We start from the raw sequence: 13,212 nt of genomic DNA, 5'->3' as shown, positions 1-13,212 counted from the left end.
GCGACTCCATGAAGGCCTCTCCCTTGGCTGTTAACGATTGGCAATCTTTGGCAGTGGTTATTGTCATGTGCTGCAGGCAAAGGTGCGATTCTTTGTAACATGAGAGGTGTATTCTGACTTGCTGTTTTATATGTGACTGAATACAACATAAGCATCCTTAATCGCATATGAAAATATCTGAAACCCTCGTTGTTTACGTTGCTCTCAGAACCATCCGTTCATTATCATCACATGTGCATCTTTATCCTGCCCAGTAGATGCACCATCTAATCCTTGTAACGTGTCAATCCGTTACTCTTTTGGAAAACCTTTCAAAACAATTATACCAGAAAGTCTTAGAGTTTGTTTTTTCTGATGAATTGTACGCCATTGTAAGAACAAGTTTTATGCCGATAAATAAATAAATAGGAAATAGATGACTAAACGCGGGAAAATATAAGAATGCCTACAGAATGCAAGTTTTAACTTAATCAGCGAGGAGTATGCTTTCTCAGAAAGTACAAGTCACGGCTGTCTCTTGCAATATCCAAATATACCTAAACTCTTCAGTCAGACAGACACATCGTGTCCTTTGGAGTTTGCCATGCATTGGCTTGTCAAGCATCGAAGAAATGGTTATTAGTGAGAAAGCTATTCACTCTCTATTGACTAGGAGAGAGCATAGAGCATAGGGGAGCAGACGCTAAAAGCTTTATCAGCCATCGATATCGGAATATCCAATCGCTGTTATAGGGTTCAAATTCAGACATCGAGCAATAGTAGCGCAAGGAAAGGACCTATGAAGGTAAATGTGTGTGTTTTAGAAGTCTACGAATGAACTTTCAACGATTTTCTTTACATTTTTCGCTGCCACCATGACTCATTTAACAATACTCTTGGTGTTGTGTGGGTTTTTGCTGCGGCTACTTCACTCATTCACTCTACCATACTGATATGTGCGAAAGTATTTTCCACAACCTTGTTTGCAAATCTATTTACTATGTGTACACATACGTAGTATACGGACACAGATATATGTATGTAAATACACGTCCATGTCTCTCAGTCTGTCTCCATCTCTGTCTCTGTCTGTCTGTCTCTATGTCCCCTCTGTCTCTCTGTCTCTGTCTGTCTGTCTGTCTGTCTGTCTGTATGCCTGCCTGCCTGTCTGTCTGTCTGTCTGTCTCCCTCCTCTCTCTCTCTCTCTCTCTCTCTCTCTCTCTCTCTCTCTCTCTCTCTCTCTCTCTCTCTCTCTCTCTCTCTCTCTCCAAACTGTCCTTGGTAGGTGATAGTGATGGAGAACAGATGTGATGAGAATAGCTAGAATGGCTATATGATCACAAGATAGCGCAAGGGTTATCCATCCCGCATTACCATTCCCTCCCCTCATGTTTGCGTTTGTTGTCTGTCAGGAGTAGCCATTTGAAGTGAATCTTGGCGAACGAATTTAATCAAATTTTGCTCAGAGCAAGAGCCCAAGGAATCTATGTAAGAAGGAACCTAGAAGGCAAGGATCAGATAATGGAAAAGCCCTCAGCAAGTCCTCGTAAATTTCCTCAATGAATGTTAGGTCACATTTGTCCAACTCACAGGATGTTTTACAGTCGATAATGTGATTGGAACGGTCATCCTCCGTGTTCTGCATGATGAGTGGATGAAATGGCAAGCCCATTCGCGTTATAAGGCCTTTTTGATGGCTTTTAGCGTATGTGGTGATGTTCTGAGAAAATATCAAAACGAGCCGAGTGACTTCATATTCCTTATTTAATTTGAATTACGGAGTTCTCCGGATACATGAAGGTAAAGCCTCCTTTCCAACTTGAACTGACGCACAATTATGTTTCTTTCTGATGATTTTTATCCATTTGCAATATTTTACTGGAGTGCCATACTGTTTGAACTGCATTACAGAGACCTCTTTTGGGATGCTACACATACAAAATCCATTTATTTCATCTTTTGTTGCATATTATGCTGCGGCAAAAAACCAATACGTATTAATGATTTACTTAATCATAGCCAAATGGAAGTTCGAATGTAACTACGTCTGTCTTGTCTTACCGTGACTCTGTTTACTGTATATAGGGGCGTTCCGTTTCCCTGTTTCCACCAATAACTTACCAAAGCAGAATACTTACTGTTCTTCAATTAAGGTAGCATGCGCCTCAAATTGAAAGACTTAAACTTTTGTTCAAATTTTATAAATGATACTTTCAATCATTCTCTTGCCAAATCAAGAATAAAAATCAGGGACCACTGTGCAAACTTTGGTACAAGAGAAATAGATTACCTAACATTTACCGATGTTTGAAAATAAAAATGGTCGTCATCCCTATGTTAACTCTAGGGGAAAATTGTCGGTTTTTCGAAAACTAAGGCAGTGAAAATTTTCTTACTCCAAGAGCTTTGAAAAGAGTCCCCACAAGCAATAGATCAGAAAAGCATTTGAGACTCCGAATATCTGTCTCTGAAGTGCATTCTACCATAAATGTCTGAGAAGTGCCGAATGTGCTGATGGTACAATGATATGTAGACATGAATGTGTAGCGTTTACAGTCAGCAAGTAAACCACAGATACAAAATAATTTAAGAACAATTTAGCGCCGGGAAGTGTTATCCTTAGATGCGCGTGGTAAGATTAGATTATAATGACAGTTGTGTAGGAGAGAAACTAAAAAGAGATAATTTTGGTGCACCCAGAATGCTTACACTGTTCTACTACATTAAATACAATGCTGATGATATTTCAGCTATTTGTGAATAATTCAGATTCACAGCAGAACAAGTTCGTGATTATTACTTTACCGTCACTGTATTATTATTTAAATATTACTAATTCTCAGCAGGGCTGAAAACAGACTTTGGTGAATCTCACTCCGAGATTCTAACACAGTCAATCAAAGAGAGTAACCGTTTATCAAGGTTTGTCTTGAAGTTGGTCTTGAGTTTAACCCTTTCACCACCATGGTTTGTCCCAAATCCATCGTTTTCTATGGTAAAGTTGGAGCTGTATACAGGGAACTGGGGGTGAAAGGGTTAATGAAAAGAGGGTCTCTCCAAGTCGTCACGATGTCTCCATTGTCAGAAAAAGGCAATTCTATGAGACAAAGGTGATGTATGCATGAGACATCCTCATTTTCATCATATCTTCTATCCGGCGTGCAAATGATTTAAAGATTTCAGTTGGTGTTGCCTGTCAGTAACGGTGAACGGCATGTAACAGTGCATCGACATGGGAAAGTCAAGACTTTAGCCAGCACGTGCGCTATGTTTCATATCCGACACTCGCGTATCGTATATTCGGATTTGCCTATCTCGTACCTTCGTTTGATAACTGTCTGCGGCATATTTCAAACGGCGGCCCCCTGACTGTATATGGCAGTTTTATGGCGAAAGATAAGCTTGTACGACAGACATCGGTGTTTTGATGTATTCTCCGGGCGCTTGCTACCAATTTTTTAAGCACTCTATCGCGAGATTTTCTCCAGATAAATACTGCATGTGAATATTATATATTAGGGATAGTGTTTTATTAAATATTGCATTATACCCTTGCGATTAAGTATCAAACACTGTCTCCTAAATACTTATGGAAAGGACAAGTCCTTTCGGTATGATTTTAATTGTCATGTGTATGGCTAGATGAATGAGGTTGTGCGTTTGTGAATTGTCAATTGAACACAAATATATCTGTGATATATGCGAGGTGAAATATTCCCAAATCGCTTCAGCGTTTACATCGTTCTGTCTAAGTGGATGCATTTATGAAACATTGAAATGCTCAACGCTGTAGAAAAAAACACAGAGGAATAATTTCCATCATGATTTAATATTTTAAACAGCAGTCTTACCGGGTTGCCCACGCTATGCAATGGCGCTACGAACCAGTGTGACGTATTGGATGAGTTTATGTCTTTGCGAAAATGACCTCGTTTATGACCTAATTGTTCGACGCTTGAAACTTATACATTTACCTAGCCACCCTGAGAATTGTGAATAAAGCAATACAGTTCAAATTAAGGTAGCATTCGATTCGGCGTTCGCAAAGCTGAACGATTTCAATATGTCCCTTGAATAGCGACAAGATACTGTATTTTACCACTTCATTTGTTCGTCGGCACGACTGGGGCTCTTCTCGCATGTATAAGTGTAACTTCACACCGCCGCAGATATCACCGTCAGCTGCATTTGCAAGAAATGGAGAAACGCATGCTCTTGCGTAGAGAGATTGTCTCAAAGATGAGATATTTATACTGACATTTTTCGAGCTGCTTCGAAAATTGCACATACCCCAGAGGAAAATAGTTTTTCCGAGGTGTTGTACGGTACTTTTCCCGTTACTTCGATATTCATGATTATTGCATCCTTTAGACATAGAATGGCGCTGTCGCGTCTATTTGCGTACCTAATGCGTCCTTTTGCGACGTTGCGACTTTCATGCTATCTTTAATGTATTTCTCAGGTCCTTCAACTACTTCGTAGCAATTCATTTGAAATATCAATGCGATCCAGCTATTAGTCTTTTATACAAGATATTTGTTCAGCCAAGGCGTGGCTAGGGCAGTATTGACAATGCACTAGGGAATGTTCTTTTTGGCAACTGCACAGGTCAGAAGGTACTACTAGTAATACAATTCACCTGTTGTAAAACGGACAACCGGTGCCCCATTGCCTACATATCAGTTGAAATTCGCATACAAAATGCGATGGTCATCTGCATTTTGGCCGTTTTACACGAACTGGTAACTTTAAGACCAACTTAGGAATGTTGAGAAGCTATGAAATATATTTTCATTCCTTAATATATTGCCAATCCACATTGTTTTGTTGTTAAGCATTTTAAATGATAAGACAAAATTCTCTTATAATCTTGCGAAGGTCCGCTAAGAAGTTGTCAGTCGCCCATCCAAATTGATATATTATGAGCTTAGAATTAGACAAATCATAAGATAACCCACCCTATTTATTCAGACTATCACATTGAACTCGGGCTAAAATCCAAAGCAAAGCCTGTGTTTAGAATCACGGGTTTCCGCTTAACCTTGTCATATGTTTCAGGAAATACGCAGTTGAAAAGCATTTTATCGTTAAATGCGTGAGATTAGTAAAATTATAACATGCGACAGATGAACACTAAAATGTATGCTGTATACATATAAAACGCGCTCATCTCACGGGTTTGTCTGCCTGCCTGTCTGTCAGTCTGTCAGTCTGTCTGTCTGTCTGTCTGTCTGTCTGTATGTCTGTCTGTCTGTATGTCTGTCTGTCTGTATGTATGTATGTATGTATGTATGTATGTATGTATGTATGTATGTATGTATGTAGGTATGCATGTATGCATGTGTGAATGTAGTATATATATGATGCTATGTATGTATCCTTTTGATGTTTCGTGAATACTTTAATTGCACAATTCTTATGGATGTAAATTATAGATATCTATGATCTATGGGTTGACATCGTTAAGATGATGTCACATAACTAGCATTGCATTTTGACTGGTCAAATGCTGTCTTTCCTGTCATTACCCCTCAGAAAACAGGATGATAGCTATACACGATGTTACATTAACGATATTCCGTTGTCAATCTTCTCAGGCCGCTAGAATGTCGTAGTTCAGATGGATGACAAAAGATACGAAAAGTCACTGAGCAAATGGATTTAATTGATTCAGCCGAGGAAAGTCGTTGCATTATATCAGGTTTGCGTGAAGATTTACTCAGTGGATCGATAAAATGACAGGAAACGTAAATATGTTTTTTCAAACGATGGTGATATAGTGGTAACAATTTCTCGTGATATGACGGATCAATTATTAAATTGTTTACTCTTATCTGCGTCCAATAGAACGATCAAATTTACAATGTACTGTGTCTGCTGCGATGAGTCAATCAACCGATGCAGTCAAATTATGTGCTATTTTTGTTCAACGACCACCTGTCTTAATGGGAATTTACAATATGGCTTGCTGAAGACTTCTTACAAATGGACTGCGTCCAGAATATTGAAGGTTTACCTTTGCACTGTATGGAGATATGCAGCCCTAAATTCAGTGTTGCATTGCATTTAATTTTGCTATGTAAAAAGAAAGGGGCGAACTCTGACAAACCTGTCGTTCGGATTTTTCGGGCATAATGCACAGATGATCACGACGGCTTTGTCTAAGACTTGATAGTGACATGACATTTGAAACGCACGTGACAAACCCAGGTTTTATCGTCTTCTGGGTATTACGTTTGGATCGTTTGGACTGGCGAGCGGTAATTTCATTGTGCCCGGCGGATGAATGTACAAATCGTGTAATATCAGTTTACGCATGAAAGCAAATACGGCAGAGGCAGAATAGAGGTTCTCTTATCGTTACGGATAAATCAGAAAATGTCAGCTTGTTTTTCCTTTCAATAAAGACGACAGAATACAGTCGAAGTGATTGTCTGTCACTCATTTGTAAGCATACTATCCAAGCCATTTATAAAAACCCTGTTAGAAAAATACATTATTCAATGTAGACACAATTACAGTATTGTGTTCGCTTTTGAATGTGCTTCACTGTTAGCAGCCCAATATTACACGGTCCTTCTTGTTTAATTTTAACGCTTTTACTAGTAGCAAAAATACATTTTATGGTTCCAAAAGGCTCGACAGTAAAGTTCAAGTACGCTAATGCAGTGGCTGCATTACTTGTCGTGCAAATGTGTGAGATCGCGCTTACCAACCTTTTCATGGTACACACACTGAATGGATTTTCTTAGGTTTAAAGCGTTCTAAAACCGAGAATAGAAAATGACTTTAATTACCGATTTGTGTTCATTTACCATAGAAATATCCTAAATTGTGTGGAAATATGACACAATTCAGTAAAAGCGAACAACATGTGATATTCGTTTCATTTTCGCTTTCTAGTTTATCGGCGTTTTCAGATGATGTATATATCAGATTTTATTCTGTGTATGCATATTCTCACAGATAATGTCACAGGAAGTTGAAGTGGTCGATGCAATAAATGTGACATCTTCATCTGATATCTGTCTTTTTTATTGTAGACATGGATGAAACATACGTTACAGATATTATTACCTTCTACATGAATTATGCGCCCGAAAAAAAAAAAAAAAAAAAAAAAAAAAAAAAAATATATATATATATATATATATATATATATATATATATATATATATATATATATATATATATATATATACACAGTGACACATGTACTTGAGTTCTCCAGTTGGACCTAATGATGCCCTGTAAGCAGGGCGAAAGCTAGTCACCGTGATAGCCTTTTTGTTGTGTCTTGTTGAGACCATCCTCACTTCCGATTTTATATATATATATATATATATATATATATATATATATATATATATATATATATATATATATATATATATATATATATATATATATATATATATATATATATATATATATATATATATATATATATATATATATATATATATATATATATATATATATTTATATTACGCGTGTTAATGTGACACGTGCACACCCCGTGATGAAGTGCAATCTTACAGACTTAAGAAGAGTGTAATCTTGGTATGAAAGATGTATTTATATGCCTCGAGTCACTGTTGGTTATTGCCGAAAGATTGATCTGGGGCTTTACGTCCATCAGTGAGCTTCGGGGACATCCCTAAATAACAGACAAAAATGTATCATATATGACGAATCCAATTAAAATTTTCGTTTTTCTCCTTGCTCCTGGTCTCCATTCTCGCAAAAAAACTGTCAAGGCATTCTTCATCTCAAAGCAAATATGGTAATATTCTTGTTTGCATGAAATAGATCAAGAGAACGCATATGTCAGTTTCGCGAGTGAGATTCTGCTAGACATTATCGACAAATCACATGATACTAAAAGGCTTCATTCATTTCACTGATCAGAACAACCTCGTTCAAATTGATGTGGGCTTTCCTACGAGTCACTGCAGATGTCTCTCCTGACGTCACTGGCCTTTGTGTCATGTTTCAATGGCAACGGCACGTTGAAAAGCTGTAACCATGGCAAATCCAGCGGATTAATAGTGTGACGGCTCGATAAACCTCAAATGATAACGGTGTTGTGCTTCAACTGGCAAATATACTGAAAATAAGGTTCTTCTTTCGACTTATGTATAGTATAGAAAACATAAATAACTGTCTGATGTAGTTACACGGGTTGCAATAGAGTGACCCGCACTTTGTAGAGACCCATATTCATGCCAGGTTTCTTTATTCAAGTCACCTTGCCAGGCAATTTATTAACTTTCGGATTACCGTTGAATGACAGTTACACAACTTGTACAGGTAAGCCGTCGGCATATCCATCCACGTTAGTGTAACTTGTTAGATATTACAAAGACCATACATTCTCACGATGTGTCCGTTGTGGGGATTCTGACAGTGCTGAGTCATATGGCTTCTGTCGGTAAACGCTGCCGCATGTGACGGTATTATTAAGATAATATGCGCCTCGAAAGTGAAAGACTTAAACTTTTGCTCAAACTTTACTCAGTGAATCTTTAACCGTACCCTTTCAAAACCAAGAATAAAACTCAGGGGTCACCGTGCAATTTTTGGTACTACACAAACAAAGATCAAATGGCCGCTATCCGTGTGGTAACTCTATGAAGAAAAATAAAATTTTCGATTTTCGAAAAACTAAGACGGTGAAACTTTTTCTTTCACCAAGAGCTTTAAAATGGGCCCCCACAAGTGATAGATCATAAAAGAATTGTAAAAGTTTGAGAGTCCAAAAATATCTGTCCCCGAGGTGCGTTAGATGATGCCTAACGCCTCAATAAAGCAAACTTCGAAACCACTTTCTCCCTTGTTGATGCTCATGATTCACCGTGATATTTCGTCCCTGGCGTGATGCCAAAAACTACCAACGAGATTATTTGCTGATTCAGAATCGCAAATTTTCGCCATTTTCATTCCGTGTATGGCGTCTATTACTTACACGTTGTCAGTCAAGTTAGCCTCGAACGAAATTATTCGTGAAGTCTTCAAACAGTAAAATCCATTAAGATCTGTATTTACCGCGAGTGATCCTCCAGGCAAAGTGGAATACAAACGCGTAGCGAATCAAGTGAGAGGAAGAATATTATATGGAGAAGGGCAGTTATCGTCAATACGAACAGAAGGCTAAGAGCATCGATTATTAAAGGTCATAGAGACGAACTAATTCGATGGGTTCGATAATGCGCGCTCAATCATGCAGACAGATGAATTGACTGAAAAAAATAATATATTTGAAAACAGGTCCACTTTCTGAGATACAATGGTAAAGTCTGCATGAATAAACATGTCGACCTCTGAACCAAAAAGTGCGGTGATTAAATAGGGGGAGGGAGGTCCATTTGTCTTCGATGATCGGGAACATCTCTCGATAGACATGCACCATGGTAACGGGCTTGGACTACTCTCTGTGGAACGTTACAATGCGCATGCGCTCAAAGTGTTCGGCACGGGCCGTATTTAACATCAATTACCTTTCAATTATCACAGGTATAAAATTACTGCCAAGAGTCTTTATAATACAAGCATACATGCACGCATGCATGCATACATACATACATACATACATACATACACACATACATACATACATACATACATACATACATACATACATACATACATACATACATACATACATACATACATACATACATACATACATACATACATACATACATACATACATACATACATACACACACACCAAAGCCAAAGTATACGGATGTCTTCATGGGAAGATGCGACCGTGGATTGCAAGAAGCATGAAACTTTAAAACACAGTCTCTCCACCCACCGGTCTGGAAACGCGACACATGCGCCAATGTTTAAAGGTGTTAATTGCTCTACCGTAGGTACGAAGCGCGTTGGGGATGTAAACGCTTGCTTGGGGACGCAATCAGTAGCGTTGGGCGACACATTGCAGTGCGGGGTAGTTTTACTGATTGTCATTTGCTTCGTTCCTCAGGTAAATTTCTTACCATAGCCAGGATTTTATTTAGCAAAATCGCTGTAATAAATATCGCAGTGCATTCTGGTCATTTTGGTTAAAATTATCATATTTTTCATACAAATTCACGTACTTGTCACCTTTAAGGTGTCAGGGATTTTCGGATTTTTAACTCATATTTGGTTATACCAATGTGAGTTTATCGTATAAGCTGAAGTCGATGGCGTCTGTATGTATGTATGTATGTATGTATGTATGTATGTATGTATGTATGTATGTATGTATGTATGTATGTATGTATGTATGTATGTATGTATGTATGTATGTACGTACGTACAGTATGTCCGTCAACATCAAAAACACGTAAACCGCTGCATATTTCAGCTTGGTATTTGGTGTGTGGATGCATCCTGGACTATAGATGGGATTTTGTCTAAATGAAGTCTGCATTGCCAAAATTATGCAAATGAGCTTACAAAATGTGAAAATGGTCAAGAATTAATATCTCGAGAACCGCTGTTTTGATTGCTTTGAAAATTTGTGTGCAAGTACCTTAGGTGAATCTTATACACTTTTATGACTATTGTGAAGATATCCTTAATTTTGTAGTTTTACTGAATTTTTTGGTGATTTTTCTCATTTTCAGTAAAAATTCTTCTTCTCTGACACCGCCAGCCCAATCGCTCTCAAATTTGGGTTGGATCTTTGCGAGGGTGTTACGCTTCTAGTTTGTTGAAATTATGACAAAATTGGGAAAATTACTATTTTGGAGCAATTTCGTCATTTTTGGTCAAAAAATCTTAAACAGTATTTTCTTTTTAAAACCCCTGGACAGATAGCTTTTGTATTTGGTACACAGATGTACAGAGATGACAATAGTTAGATATGTGGAAATTGTCCTGAAATATACAAATTTGTATTTTTAAGACAATATTGTCATTTTTGGTCAAGAAAACTTGTTCTCAAAATTACTTCTTTGATAGCTTTGTAATTTGGTATTAAGTCCCGAGGGATGTTATTAGATAAAGTTTCCGCTCAAAGTGTTGGGAAACCCCCAAATTTGTATATTTAGGTATATATAGGTAATTTTCTCAGTTTGTGAACTTAAATGACCTACACCAACCCAGGTTATGTTGTGAGACAGTTTTGAAGGCTGTGAACATAATTTTGTCGTATTTGGTATCAATTTGTGGGAAAATTTGATCCAGAAAACAAAGCTGAGGTGAATTTTTTCATTGCGGACCAATTTTTACAACTTTTCTATGTAAGACATACAAGAACTGATGAGAAATTTGGATCCAGGATAATTCCAGACAATCATCGCCCACAGTGGAAGGCATTTCACCATCTGTAACTAACTTAAGTGCTGTTTACATTAGAATGATAACACTCATTGCATTAATTAAAAAATCCCCAAGGTTGTAAATATATTCCCTGTCATTTTGGCGTTATGTAATACCAAGGGATGGAACATTTGATATTCAGGAGGGGGTAGGGTCTAGAAGATTGATGAGGTAGCATTACTTTTTTACCACATCCCTTGTACATTTTTTACCCACTCCCACCTTTTCTTCCTGTCTAATTTTTTGTTGTTGACATTTGTTTATGTATTTTGGATCTGCTTGTCCCTTTGCTATAGAAATTGATATGCATGTTCCTAAAGATAACCTCCAGTACCTAAGTTGGAGACCTTATTTGCTTTTGTCATTCTTGTTTTTCCTGGTATAAATATTTCTCGAGGGACCAATTCAAACCGAATGTGAGCACACTGTCCTTGACGGTATTTTTTGTAATTGATATGTTTAGCCGCCACGCGGCTCGGAACAGAGAAACAGGAGCTGTTTCCAGACCGGTGGTTGGAGGGATAGAAGATATGTCTCCTTTGCAAACTTGAAAAAAAAATGTTGTAAAGCAAATTCTAGCTGTACTATTTTTTTGTCGAAAGTTTTCTTTTTTCAGGAGGGAGAAATTGGAGAAATTTCTACCTGAGCGGTTTACCTGAGTCGTGCATCGTTTATGCCACTGAATAGAAACTCTTGCTTGGAAGTTCCTGTCAAAACGCTTGCGTAGGCGTGTTTATTGGTGTGTGACTTTCACAAACACGCAGTGGGGCGAGCCAAGAGTGGATTTCTGCACAATGTTTCATGTAATTTTTTACATGTTTCTCAAGAAAATTAAACGCAGATACCCGCCAATTTAGTCGAAATTGCGTTGAATTGTTCAATTAAGATATAGCAATGAAACCGAGAGGCTGTAGGACTTACACTGGAGACGGGGCTTTCCGTCAAGCATTATATCACGGAAAATATAAAGGGCATTATCTGTATGGTTTTGAATGGGATCCACGAATGAGTGGAGGGCGACAGAATTCGGAGATTACGTTAAGTACTATCAAAATCACCATTTCAGAGAAATATTTCGAAGCGACTTGAAGCAATTTACTTCAATTCTATGTATTCAAGTTACGTGTACTCGATGACCATTATGTATGAATTTCAGAGCACATCAATACTGGAAGTATTATATACCAGTTTTATTTATAGCCCAACGTGGGCGTCACAAACTTTAGAGAGAAAAATCGTGAATGAAAAACATGCTGGATGTACATCTGCAGCGTAGCATTGCTAGTCCTTGCACAATTCAAATAATGAATACCGCTTCCAGGTGTCGGCGATGCAATTCCAATGGAAACAAAAACGCCCTGAATCTTCCTCGTGCACTTCTTCAGGCGGCAATCAGTACTCTCATTTTGGAACGCTCACTGACAACATGAAAAAGTTAAACTCTATTTTCTTGACATACGTTTTGAGGCGCTCATCGGTCGATAACATGAAATATTTGAATTTTCCTTCCTCCTTAGCATGACGGATTGCCACATGATTGTTCTCCGTCTTTCATGTTTTGGCGCTGTATTTCTTTATCCAGCATCTTAGGGGTGTCATTGCTTTCGTCATAGTCTGTGTGTCTTTATCTGCATATCGTGTGCTTTAGCTCAAACATGTGTTGTGTTTGACTAAAAATAATTTGGTGTCGATTTCAAATTTTACACATGACAAATAATGTGCGACCGTTCGCTGTAATTGGTCGAAAATTACGGCAATTTCAATAAGACATGGGCCCATTATGTCATGTAGATCAACACCATCAGCGTTCAATTCATAACGTCAACCAGCAGCGTTCCTTTATCTTTTCCTTCAATTAATTATTTATTCACCAAATGAGCTACTAATAGTAGATTAAGATTCATCTTTCATCGA

At 37.8% G+C, this 13,212-nt stretch overlaps 1 protein-coding gene across 3 annotated transcripts in view; it reads left to right on the top strand.

Moving 5' to 3' along the window:
* The window catches only part of LOC139117270 (beta-1,3-galactosyltransferase 1-like), a 109,208-nt gene that overhangs the window by 32,161 nt on the left and 63,835 nt on the right, over positions 1 to 13,212 (top strand). The gene's annotated exons all lie outside the window — the stretch shown is intronic.

Source organism: Ptychodera flava, chromosome 18 (genome assembly GCF_041260155.1).
Source record: "Ptychodera flava strain L36383 chromosome 18, AS_Pfla_20210202, whole genome shotgun sequence".
Lineage (NCBI taxonomy): Eukaryota > Metazoa > Hemichordata > Enteropneusta > Ptychoderidae > Ptychodera > Ptychodera flava.
The sequence above is the reverse complement of the archived record's forward strand: the minus strand, read 5'-3'. Positions and strand labels throughout refer to the sequence as shown.